Raw genomic sequence first — 11,824 nt, 5'->3', positions numbered from 1 at the left:
TCAACAGTTCAAATTATTATTCTACATATATTGTGAAGAAAAAAATGCAGAATATTTGAAATATTTATTTTTTATCATTTGTTACTCACATTTTAAGTGAAAGCATTGATGTACAGAAGAAAAAAGCATCATAGGGTATGAATACTGCCCTGAGTTTTGTATTCACTCACCTACTTAATGTAGTGTTTAATTTTCTCAAGCCAAACCTCCCCCTCCACCTTGTAGCTCTGAATTTTTTAAATTTGAGACATGTACAATTGGTGACATGTAACAATTGCTTTTTGCTAGACAGCCATTATGAAATGGTTAACATTGCCTGCAAATATACAAAATTAGTCATAATATTTTTATATTTTTTTCAATTGAATTAATTTACATGCAGTTTTGTATTTAAGTGCTCTTCACATGTCTTACGGAAGATGACACTAGGGACATTTAAACACATGATTACTGGGTATACATAATGGTATGGAAAATAGGCAGGGCATAATTTGATATATCAGGAAAGAAAATACATGTCAATGGATAATAACTATAGTTTCACATTTACTTGCAAAGCAACTGTGGTTTTAGAAGGGAAGATACTGAGAAGTAGTTTAAATCATAGTTATGTTTTGTTACTTATATACCTCTAGAGAGACTGGATAGAACATGCCGGGTAATAAAACTAAAGACGATTGGCAAATTCCCTGGAAACTTTTGAAAGAAATTTCAAAACAACATCAGGCTCTTGTGAGACATCTTGAGAGTGCATGATTAAGGAATAATGTCATTGCTTAATTGACAGTATATATACACACAAATGTATATATACACACATATTTATGTGTGTGTGTGTGTGTGTGTGTGTGTGTGTGTGTGTACTTTGTGCTCTTATATGTGAGAGTACTGCATTTTTCAATTGAGGATCTATTAGATTTAATCAAGTATGTTAATCATTATTCATTGCATTTCTAAGAGGCTCCATTTTTTGTTTCCATCTTGTGAATATTTTTGGTCTACTAAATTTGTAAATCCAACATTGATTCAATATTTTCTCTTTAATTTCTATTTTTTATGAATTATGAATTATTTAAAGTGAAATACCATGTCTAGTCATACTTTGTAAAGGTAATTTAACCATGTACATACGCATAAAATAAATTAGGGCATATGTATTAGAAATTCAATATAATCTACTGTTTTGACTTAAATTAACATTTGTTAAGTAGAGCCCAGGGTGTCACATGATGAGCCTCACTCAACAAAAGAGCACAGGGAATTGAAATAGAGAAATTTATTATTTGCAGGTCCTGGAGGAAGTACACAGCATGCTTTGAGGGCCACCAATGGAGAAATTAAGGCAGGGTACAGGTAGAGAGAGTGACAGGCCCTGGGGCACATGGCTTTATTAGAGTGAGATGCTTTGGGCTTCCCTGACTAAAGTCCATCAATTCAAAACCAGAAGGGTGGGTTTTGGTAAGCTTGAGGGAGGGTGGTGTCCCTAGTATTGTGCTTAGCACAATTATATTATGGTGAATTAAAGAGATAGCTTTGCCTTCATGGTGCCAACCATTTTAGATAAATGGCAATGGCTGAATGGGAGGAGGGAGATGGTATTAAAAGGAATCATGACAGATTAATCTTAAAATTTCAGATGAAGTATGGCAGAAAAGGAAAACAGATGTGAAGCGCTCTAATATGGAACAGAAATCAGGGCCAATGTAGCTAGAGGATAAGGAGGAAGAATAAGAGGCAGGCAAGTTTCAGATATACTTAGTGGGCTAGCCTAAGTAATTAAAATTTTTATCCGTAGGACAGTGGTAAGCTATCAAAAGATTTTTAGCAGATGATTCCTGTTGTAATTTGCATTAAAAATTTTTTACATGACTTACTCATTATAATGAGATGTTTGTCAATACCAGTCTGAATTGGGTTTTTTCAATACAAAATAAAAGTTGAAAAAAGCTTTAGTGTCAGTAAAGAACCATTGAATAGACCAGCAATGCCCATGAACATTGTCTATATGCCTTACCCTAATTTTAAATGACAATGAGTATATCCAATGGACAAGATTAGGAAAAGCAGTTAGAATGCCCTTCTTCCTTATTTTTTATATATATATATTATCACAGAAATAAGTCTAGATTTTATTGCTTTCTCTTTTTAAATGACTGAGTTAAAGGCTCATATTATAATATCCTAAAAATACTTTAGGCTGTTTTGTGGGATGATTTATAAAAGGCCCAGGGCTATCTCAGGCATTTGGAGGGATCCTGAAATGTTTATTGATGGCCTCATAAACTATACTCACTCTGTTTTGCTGCTGAATATTTGGTGGTTCGAAAAAAAGACACTCATTTTATTACCAGATGAGATCACAAAATATTCTATAAACATCTACCTTACTAATTTCTGATATATGTAAAACTATGAGTTTTTTAAATCATCAAAAAGGATTAATGTACAAAATACTCAATGAAAATCACTTGCATCTGGTACCGAGAATCCATTATTATTTTTATATCCGTAGGTTAAGATTATCATTAAAGGTCATCAGAGGCTATTATCAAGTATGTTTTCAGCATTTGTTTATTTCGAAAGAATAGATCAATTTTATATAATCATCCTTTTTTTTCAATAAGAGAAAGAGCTGTTTCTTTAAATTTTGCTCAAAATAAAGCTATAGACATGTACAAGATAGAAATAATGTTAATACCATATTTTAATCCTATTTTTAGTGGCCCGAATAGCTGTATCACAGATAAGTAATTAATTAAGCAAAATAAATAATTTATTTCATTTTTAATAATTATTTTCAACTAGTGGGTAAAGTACTATGGATGCAGCACTGGTCTCTCAGCAGACTTTGTCTCTCCCATATTATTGCAAGGTTTCCATCTAATGGTGTGGCAGCTTTGGAGAACAGTTTTGAAAATTTTTCAATCAATTATAAATTACTTCTCAAGTAATAGATATAATTAGAATCTCAGGAGACTCAAAACATATCACCACAAAGGTAGTGATATGTTAATTAGAATTCTTATAAGTCATTTCTATTTTTAATTACTAATTTCTATTTTATGGACTTTGGACATTCATATTAAAATAGGGAAAAGAGTAGGAGAAACAATAAATAACCAATATTTCTTTTTCTTATATAGATAGAACCTACTCAGTTATCGTAATTAATACACCCTAAATTTAGCATTATCATAATTTGTGTAATATTTAAAATTTTCCGAGTAAATGTTTCCAAGAACCCTACCAGTTATTTTTAAATTATTAATCTTTTTAGCATACTAGAATTATTTTTCAAATATTCAGCATAAATTATCTGAAGCTATTAGCCTGAAAATGAGACTTATTATATGAGCACAGGCTTTTGGTACTTAACAAAAAAAAGTTAAGAAACTTATAAAGTTCCCAAATTGGAAAAACATAAATGGTTCAAGAATTCTTTTGTCCATTTAGATAGCTAAAATTTATGAAGCATGCACGTGTAGCTCAGATTTTTTTTTAAAAAAATCTAATCTCTTCAATTACATCTAGTTTTGCTCATTAAAGTAATCTAGAAATCATTTTACTTGTCTACCTAAAGACCAAGGGGCATAATTATAAAAGTAACATTCATTTTATTTCTATTAGAAAAGACTCTTTAAAATTAGACGAAATAGAGATCTTTATCAACTAAAATATAATAAGAAAAATAGTATGTGATGCATGACACCGAACCAAAAATATTAAAATTAAAGACTAAAAGATTAATAAAAATGGATAATTGAACCAAAAATAAGTAAAAGAACTAGAGACTATTTCCTGGCTGTCTCTCCAGTGGAAAAATAAGTGCTCCCAAAATATAACTGAGTAGAATAATTTCTTGTCATACTATTATCTTTCTAAAGTGTTTTATTTTGTGGCTATACCCAGAATCTTTCATTCCCTATTTGAATAGCTAATTACCTCTTATTTACACTTTGCTTTTTTCTCCCTGTGTAAAATGCACTTTAAAGAATGCATGTACTAACTCAATATGATTGATTTGATCAAACTGTACTGGACTATATTTTATGGGGAGGTGGTAGAATGTGTAATATGGGCAAGATATACAGAAATCTCTGCAGGGAAGGGAGAGCGGTGTAAGGAAAATGCCGAAAGCGATATTGATGGAATATAGAGTGTATGTAACGAGATGAGGTAGGAAATAGAGGCTAGAGCCAGAATATACAAGACCGCAGCACTATTTTATGAACAATGGACCACATATTCTAAGTATAGGATTTAGGGATCAAAATTGTGATTTATAAGATCCCATTCTTGAGGAGAACATATCTGTTGAAAATGATGAAGCTATGGCTTGATAAAGGAGGCAGGAGTGGAAATTAGAAGCATAGGAGGCTGGCTGTAACTGGCTACTACACGTACGTCTATACTTAGTTGTTTCAAAGTGTAAATGTATTAAATGTAATACTGATCTTATGATCTTTAAACCATCATTGAGTGTTCCTTCTTAGTAGTTGTCCCTATTTTAGAACACTGTTCTCTCTCCACCCTGTGCCCCTCTTGACTGCCTTCCCTCTTTTGGTGATGTATGGCAGTGGGGAGAAGAGAAAATTCTTCTCTTTTGTTCTTAAAGTCCTAAAGGACACTTGACATCAGGTCCATCTCTTGGGTGGGGCAAAAAGGAACGTGAGGTCACCTGGGTCATGATGAATGTGATGCATGGGAGTGAACAGTAAGATGCTGAAACAACTTCCTTTGTTGGACACACTCAAATTTTAATATTGAATTTTTTTTTCAATAAAATTGCTAAGGGATCATTAAAAGATGTTCATGGTATGATTATGTTGATTCTTTTCAATTAATGATTTTGATCTTTAAAATTTGTTAATAATTTTACCAGATAAGAATGTCAAACAGATCCTATTTGCCCTAAGACAGCAAATTATTTAGAGTCTAGATCTGGATTTGATTTATCCTGCCATCTTAATACAAAGATCGATTTTAATATGTAAACAATGGGATACCTGCCACAAATGAGACTTCACTCAAATGAAGTTGATAAATGCTATAACCTATTTTCTATCATGTCTGTAACTAATGATAACTGTGTTGGATGGCATGTGGTAAACAGAGAATTGATACCCAGTGAATTGAGTATATAAGGGAAATATCAATGTAAAGTTAACAAGACTTAGATTTGGGAAAATAAGAAGGTTTTTTTTAATTGAAAGACCTTTACTAGTGCACAATTCCCTAATGGGCATGTGAAGAAAATGGAACCACTTGAAGATTCAGAGCCGCTGCTGAACTGACAATTTCCTACAAAATGGGCATGGATGCACATCAAGATAAAGAAAAATTATCTTTATTTTGAAAACCAGTTGAAAATCCCATTGTCTTTTATCATTTAAAAAATTGGTTTGAATTTGAAAAACTTTAAAAGAGAACATAAAATTGAGTATGCTTTCAAGAGGAAGCGTGGGCTCTAAATGTGGAGAACAGTGATGTAGACAAGAAGAATATAGAAACAGCATCAGAAAAAGCAAATTTTCAGAAGACAAGGTTTGGGGATGAATGTGGGTTTAAGGTGTTTCTACTAATCACTTTAGTCACACAATCATTCAAGTCAGACAACCAGTTTGACTGGCTTTTTGACCTTATTAACATGATGTTTGACCAAATTGATTCAACAATTCAGTTGAAAAGGCGGGCTACAGTCTTAGACTCTGCAAATGCTATCTATATTTTCAAGTCAATGGACTGCATTCACTGTGTGCAGAGGGTGTGTATAATGCAATAATTATTTAAACCTTTTCTCCCCTTCTAAACCTGCTAATCTTGCTCTTCCCCTTTTGCTCTCAAGAGATCACCTTGCTTTCTACTTCAAAAAAAATATATACTAAAAAAATTTATTAATACATGTCAGTTGCACAAATCTTAACTGCCAATTATGGTTTCGTTTGACAAATATCCCTGACTTTTAGAGACCTCAATATACTTATACCTGATAATTTTATTTTTTCATTGTTGCGATTCCTTTCATTTAAAACGTGAAATGTGGATTTCACTGAGCAGAACATTCTTTTGAGGAAAAATATTCCAAGATTTCCAAGATCATTCCACTAGAATAAACTTTTCTGAATCCACTTCTCTTCTGGGCTGTATTTCTTTTTACTAATTAAACATATCTCTAGTATTTTTTAAATCTCTGGCATAGTCATTAGAGAATGACTATAGTATTACTAATTCTGTTTACTGTAATTCTTTAACCAAAAATAGAAATGTAGGAAAAGACAAAAGTGAAATATCATTTTGTAATTTCTTTATGCTAGATTTCTTGGCATATAATTTAGCAGCTCTGTGAGGAATAAGGTTAAAAATGTCTTAAGAACTTTCATGGATAAACTTCTAAAATGCTATCTTAGAGCTCTAAGATTCCTTTTTCAGTAGAGTTAAAGTAGGCAACAGTACCCAGTTGCTTCATAAAATAAATTAGTAACTAATAACACATTTGTGTTATTTCAGCATAGTTTGGATTCATTCAGGGAAATACTTTTTCCTTATGATAGAAGGTAATATGCAAGGAAGCCTGTTCGACTATAATATATTAGCACAATAGGAAGGTTGCAGTCTATTATCTTAAAAATAAAATTGTAGCTGCAGTCATAGAATCTTTTGTTCTGTGGAAAACCAGCCAGTTCTTGAAGTAGCGGGAACAATAGAGTTCATCAGATCATCTTAACAACACAAAATGACATGGCCTGTTCTATGAAATCCCTCTGTAGAATTCACTTAGCCAATCAAAAATATATTTGTTTTGCATTTGAAATGTTCATACTTTAATAGAAATGTCTCATGAGTGGCATGTACAGTAAACACTCAAAAATGTTCACTGCCTGCATATTTGAATAAATCATAGTATTCAATTAATAGAGGAAAATAGGTCTATCAATTTTGATTTGGGTTTTTTCAGCAGACAAAAATAAAAACAGAAGAATTATTCACTAAATATCACATAAATTACACTTCATCTATAAACCAAAGGAAAACATAAAATATATAAGCAAAATAGTAAATTTACCCTAAATAACAGCCAGTTGTATTGCATGCTTTGCATCTTAAAAGAAGTTAGTGACGTTTATTTATTCATATGGGAAAGGGAAAAAGCATCTCGTTACATTTTCCCCTCAAACCCAGGCAATTCTCTTTATTCCTGGCCACTCGCAAAAGAATGGTGGTATTTTCAGTAGCCTTCTGCCAGGAACAACTAATATGTTCAGAACTAGTACTTGGGGCCAGGGTACTTTGGCCCTCTGCCCATTACTCTCAAGGAATGAATTTACTTTTCTTTTCTACTTTCTCATTTGTAAATGAAGAATGAAAATGTCCAAATGTCTGATTTGAAGATAAAATATATATGAATTTTTTTTTTTTTTTTATAAAATGAAAAACATCAAAGTCACATAAGATAATGATAACAATGTGCTTTCAATCTGAGGTATAAAACAGATGCTCTTGAAAAACAACCTCTGAGTTGGGTTAAACATGCCTATTTCCAGGTGCTTCATTTGTTACTATTCAAAGCTATTTCAGAACTATTCATCCAATAAATGCACAAGCAATGCCATTGCACATAGAGCCAAAACATTCCCCCTGTGCATTAATAAACATTGTTCTCCATACAAAGGAGATTCCAAGTCATGTGTCCTAATATCTATCAACTAAGGGCACACTCAGTTCTTTCACAAAATATGCATTTTCTTATAACTTTTAAGGAAATAAAGATTTCTGTCTAAGGTAGGAAGACATTAGTTTGTAATTAAAATGTAAAATCCCTGGAATCAGAGACACTCAGTTTAGAATTATGTTTCTGCCCTTTACTAACTTTAAGCAATGAGGCAGTTACTTAACTCTTACAAGGCTCAGTTAAGCTATGGAATCGTGATAATACCTACCGAGCAAGGTTGTGAAGAGTAAAGACAAAAATGTATATAAAATTTTGGCAGAAGGGTCAACAGATGTTACTCATATAAAACTGGCAACTGTTAGTATTATAACCTGGTTCCTAATATTTCACGACGACTATCAAGCTGAGTAAACTCAGGTTAAGTTATCTAATCATTTACGTGTAAAATGAAATATTTGTTGGGTAAATGTGTGATGGCCATTCCCACTGTCACGAATTTAAGAACACCTTTCTAACCCAAGATACCATTTTACCGTGACCACCTGCTTCAACTAGAGAAGGGTTTTGTCTCTCCTTGACTCAGGAACCCGACTCCCTGGAAGAGTTAATCTCTTTCCTCAGTTCATCAACAGCAGGGCTCTGCAAACTTTTCCTGCCAAGGGCCAGATAATTATTATTTTATGCTTTGCAGAGCAAAAGGTCTTGTTTTACCTACTCAGCTGTGCTGTTGTAGTGCAAAAACAATAGACAGCATGCAAACCGATGTTTAATAAAATTTTATTTGGACACTGAGTTTTATTAATTTTAACATGTCACTATTCTTTTGATTGTTCTTCAACCACTGAAAATATAGAAAACATTTTTAGCTCATTGGTCATATAGAACAGGATGGATTTGGCTGGTGCCGTAGAGCATCAAATGGTTATTTGTGACTAAACCCTGGATTTTAAAGACTAAGTTCTTTGCCTATTAATAAAATTAGGAATTAATTGACTTAATTAAAAATATTTATCATAGAATATACATATCTGGCTTATATACTTCTTGAATTATATTATCACTGCCTAGATAGCAGATGAAAGACCAAATAGTAATTGCAACTGTATTCTTCATTAGAATTACAAAATAAATCAGTTATTCTTTCTTTTGAAGGGTCAAGTTATTTTCAGAATAGCAATATCGCCGCTTCATTTACATATATTTGGTTTAGTCTCATGATGACCATGGGGTCTGTGTCAGCATGCAGCCACACATCATTACACACTGAAACCCCGTTTATAATATATGCCAAAACTGCAGCAAGACCAAAATATTTTAAGACCTTGGGAAAACAGCACAAACCACTGTTTGTGTAAGGTTCACGAAGAGAAAAATAAATTTCCTGATGTCAGTGGTTAGCAAATTGTTTTCAGAAACAAAAAACAAAAGGAGTGATATAATTTTGCAAATAGAAAGGCAAAATTCAGTACCAGTTAGTGACTAGGGGTATGAGACACGTGGTGCTATTTTGCGTCAGTGGCTTACTTACCTTGACATGTTTATTAAGAAGAAAAAGCTTTAGAAGGTATTTATAAATTAATGGATCACTTTCTTTTATCACTTTTATGATGTGGTTTTATGGTAGTTGCCCTTTTATTACGTTTGTTGGGGAGGTAAAAAGAAAAATCTACACTAGGAGGAACATTCTTTATCCAACGTTAAAACAGTATTGGGATAATCTAAAAATCTGGACAGTGACCAGAAAGTTCAAATTTAGCCATTTCCTTTTTGTTCTTTTATTTAGACCCTTTATTGGTTCTCATAGCTGTGATGGAGAATCCAGTTAAATATATGACTTCGTGTTGCAGCATTAGACCAACCTTGACCCAGGCGGTGCATGCTGAAATCTACAGTTCGCAGCATGACTGCCGAAACTTTACCTCGATTGTGCTGGACAATGGGCCTTTTAGAATGTTTTTTTATTTTTCAATTAGAGTTGACATTTAATATTATTTTATATTAGTTTCAGGTGTACAGTTGAGTGGTTAGACATTTATATAATTTGCGAAGTGGTCCCCCCAGTTAGTCTAGTATCCACCTGGCGCTATATGTGGTTATTACAATGTTACTGACTACATTCCTTATGCCATGACTCACATCCCCATGACTATGTTGTAACTACCCATTTGTACTTAATCCCTACACTTTTTCACCCAGCCCTCCTGCCCCCTCCCATTTGGCAATCACCAGTTTGTTCTCTGTACCTATAAATCTATTTTCATTTCATTTGTTCATTTATTTTATACTTTAGATTCCACATATAAGTGAAATCATATGATATTTGTCCTTTTTTTATCTGACTTATTTCACTAGCCTAATACCCTCTAGGTCCATCATGTTGCAAATGGTGAGATTTCATTCATATGGCTGAATAACTTTCCATTGTATGTATATACCACTTCTGTATCCAGTTGTCTTTTGATGGGCACTTAGGTTGCTTCCATATCTTGGCTATTGTGAATAATGCTACAGTGAACATAAGGGTGCATATATCTTTTCGAATTAGCGTTTGGTATTCTTTGGGTAAATACCCAGAAGTACAATTGCTGGGTCATAAGGTAGTTTTATTTTCAATTTTTTGAGGAAAACCCATAATGTTTTCTAAAGTGGCTGCACCAATTTGCAATTCCACCAGTGTTCAAGGGTTCCCTTTTCTTCACACCCTCGTGAACACTTGTTTGTGGATTTACTGATAATAGCATTCTGACAGGTGTGAGATGATATCGACTGTGGTCTTAATTTGCATTTCTCTGATGATTAGTGACATTAAGCATCTTTTCATATGTCACACTATTAGCCATCTGTATGTCCTTTTTGGAGAAATGCCTATTCAGGTCCTTTGCCCATTTTTCAATTGGATTGTTTGTTTTTTTGGTTTTGAGTATGAATTCTTTATAAATTTTGGCTATTAACTGACAACGGGCCATTTTTCATTATTCCACAGGGAGAGATCCTGACTTCGACACTAGTGTGTAGGAACACTGGCATAACTTCTTGCTATGTGAGGGCGGTTGTTGTCTGCTGCTACCTGACCTGGGAATTTGACATACAGACTGAAAGTTTAAGCAAAAAAGGTAAATGATTACTTCCAGATTTTGTGTGTGTGTGTGTGTGTGTGTGTGTGTGTAGTTCATGTTTCGTTCTTTGTATTTAATACAAATAGTATATTTTTACACCATTTATAAATGAATTATTTCAGAAAATTAGCTACTTTCTTGTTACATTTGGAGGATATTATTGCCATATGGGACGAAGTTTTAATCGTACACAATGATTCTTGTAACGCATGCCCTGAATTTCATCTGGTCCTTGGTTTTGTGAGAGAATAAGAGAGGAACAGAGAAAGATCCTTAGTTCTGAATTCTGATGTTCTCACCCACTTTTTATTCGACCAAACTCAGAAGCCATCTCAGGAGTGAAAGGCTAGATGGATGATATTGAAATAATGGAGTAATGCCAAAATGTCAGAGAACTTTGCAGGAACCTCTGAGAGGTTAATGTATTCTCTTCTTACACAGTGATTAAGAGGCCAGCATGTGGACCCAGGAAACCTGGATTCAAATCCTAGCTCTACCAATCCATGTAATTTTGTAACTGTTATCTAAGATCTCTAAACTTCTATTACTCACCTAAAACAACTGATGATAGCACCTAATCCATAGAATTGTTAATGAGGATTAAACATGAGGATTATACAAGGTTTTGAAAGTTCTGAGACAAAACCCCTCTCCCCTTTCTCCTCCTTTGGATTATCCAGTAGAGATTTTAAAAAAAGAAAAAGTTAATTTACGATAAAAATATTGGCTGTGTTAATGACCAAGTATATATCTTATAAAATCATAAATGGAACTGTGTCTTAAATGTGAAGCCTGAAGGAAGCTCAGGCTTCCTAAAAAATAAAATCATAAAAAATGATTTTTATTCTTTATGGTCATTTTTAGTTTAAGTATGGAAATCATTCAGACCACTATTATGGATTCCATATCCTTTCATAATTTTAGAAAATCCAAAAGTATATTAAGAGTTAGATATTGAGATTTACCTCAGTTTGATAATGTGAAAGATTTATTATTTATTCTCTCCCCAGATTGGCTTTGATCCCTGCCATTAATCCAC

Source organism: Pteropus alecto, unplaced genomic scaffold (assembly GCF_000325575.1).
Source record: "Pteropus alecto unplaced genomic scaffold, ASM32557v1 scaffold17, whole genome shotgun sequence".
Taxonomy (NCBI): Eukaryota; Metazoa; Chordata; class Mammalia; order Chiroptera; family Pteropodidae; genus Pteropus; species Pteropus alecto.
Note: the sequence above shows the minus strand (reverse complement) of the source record.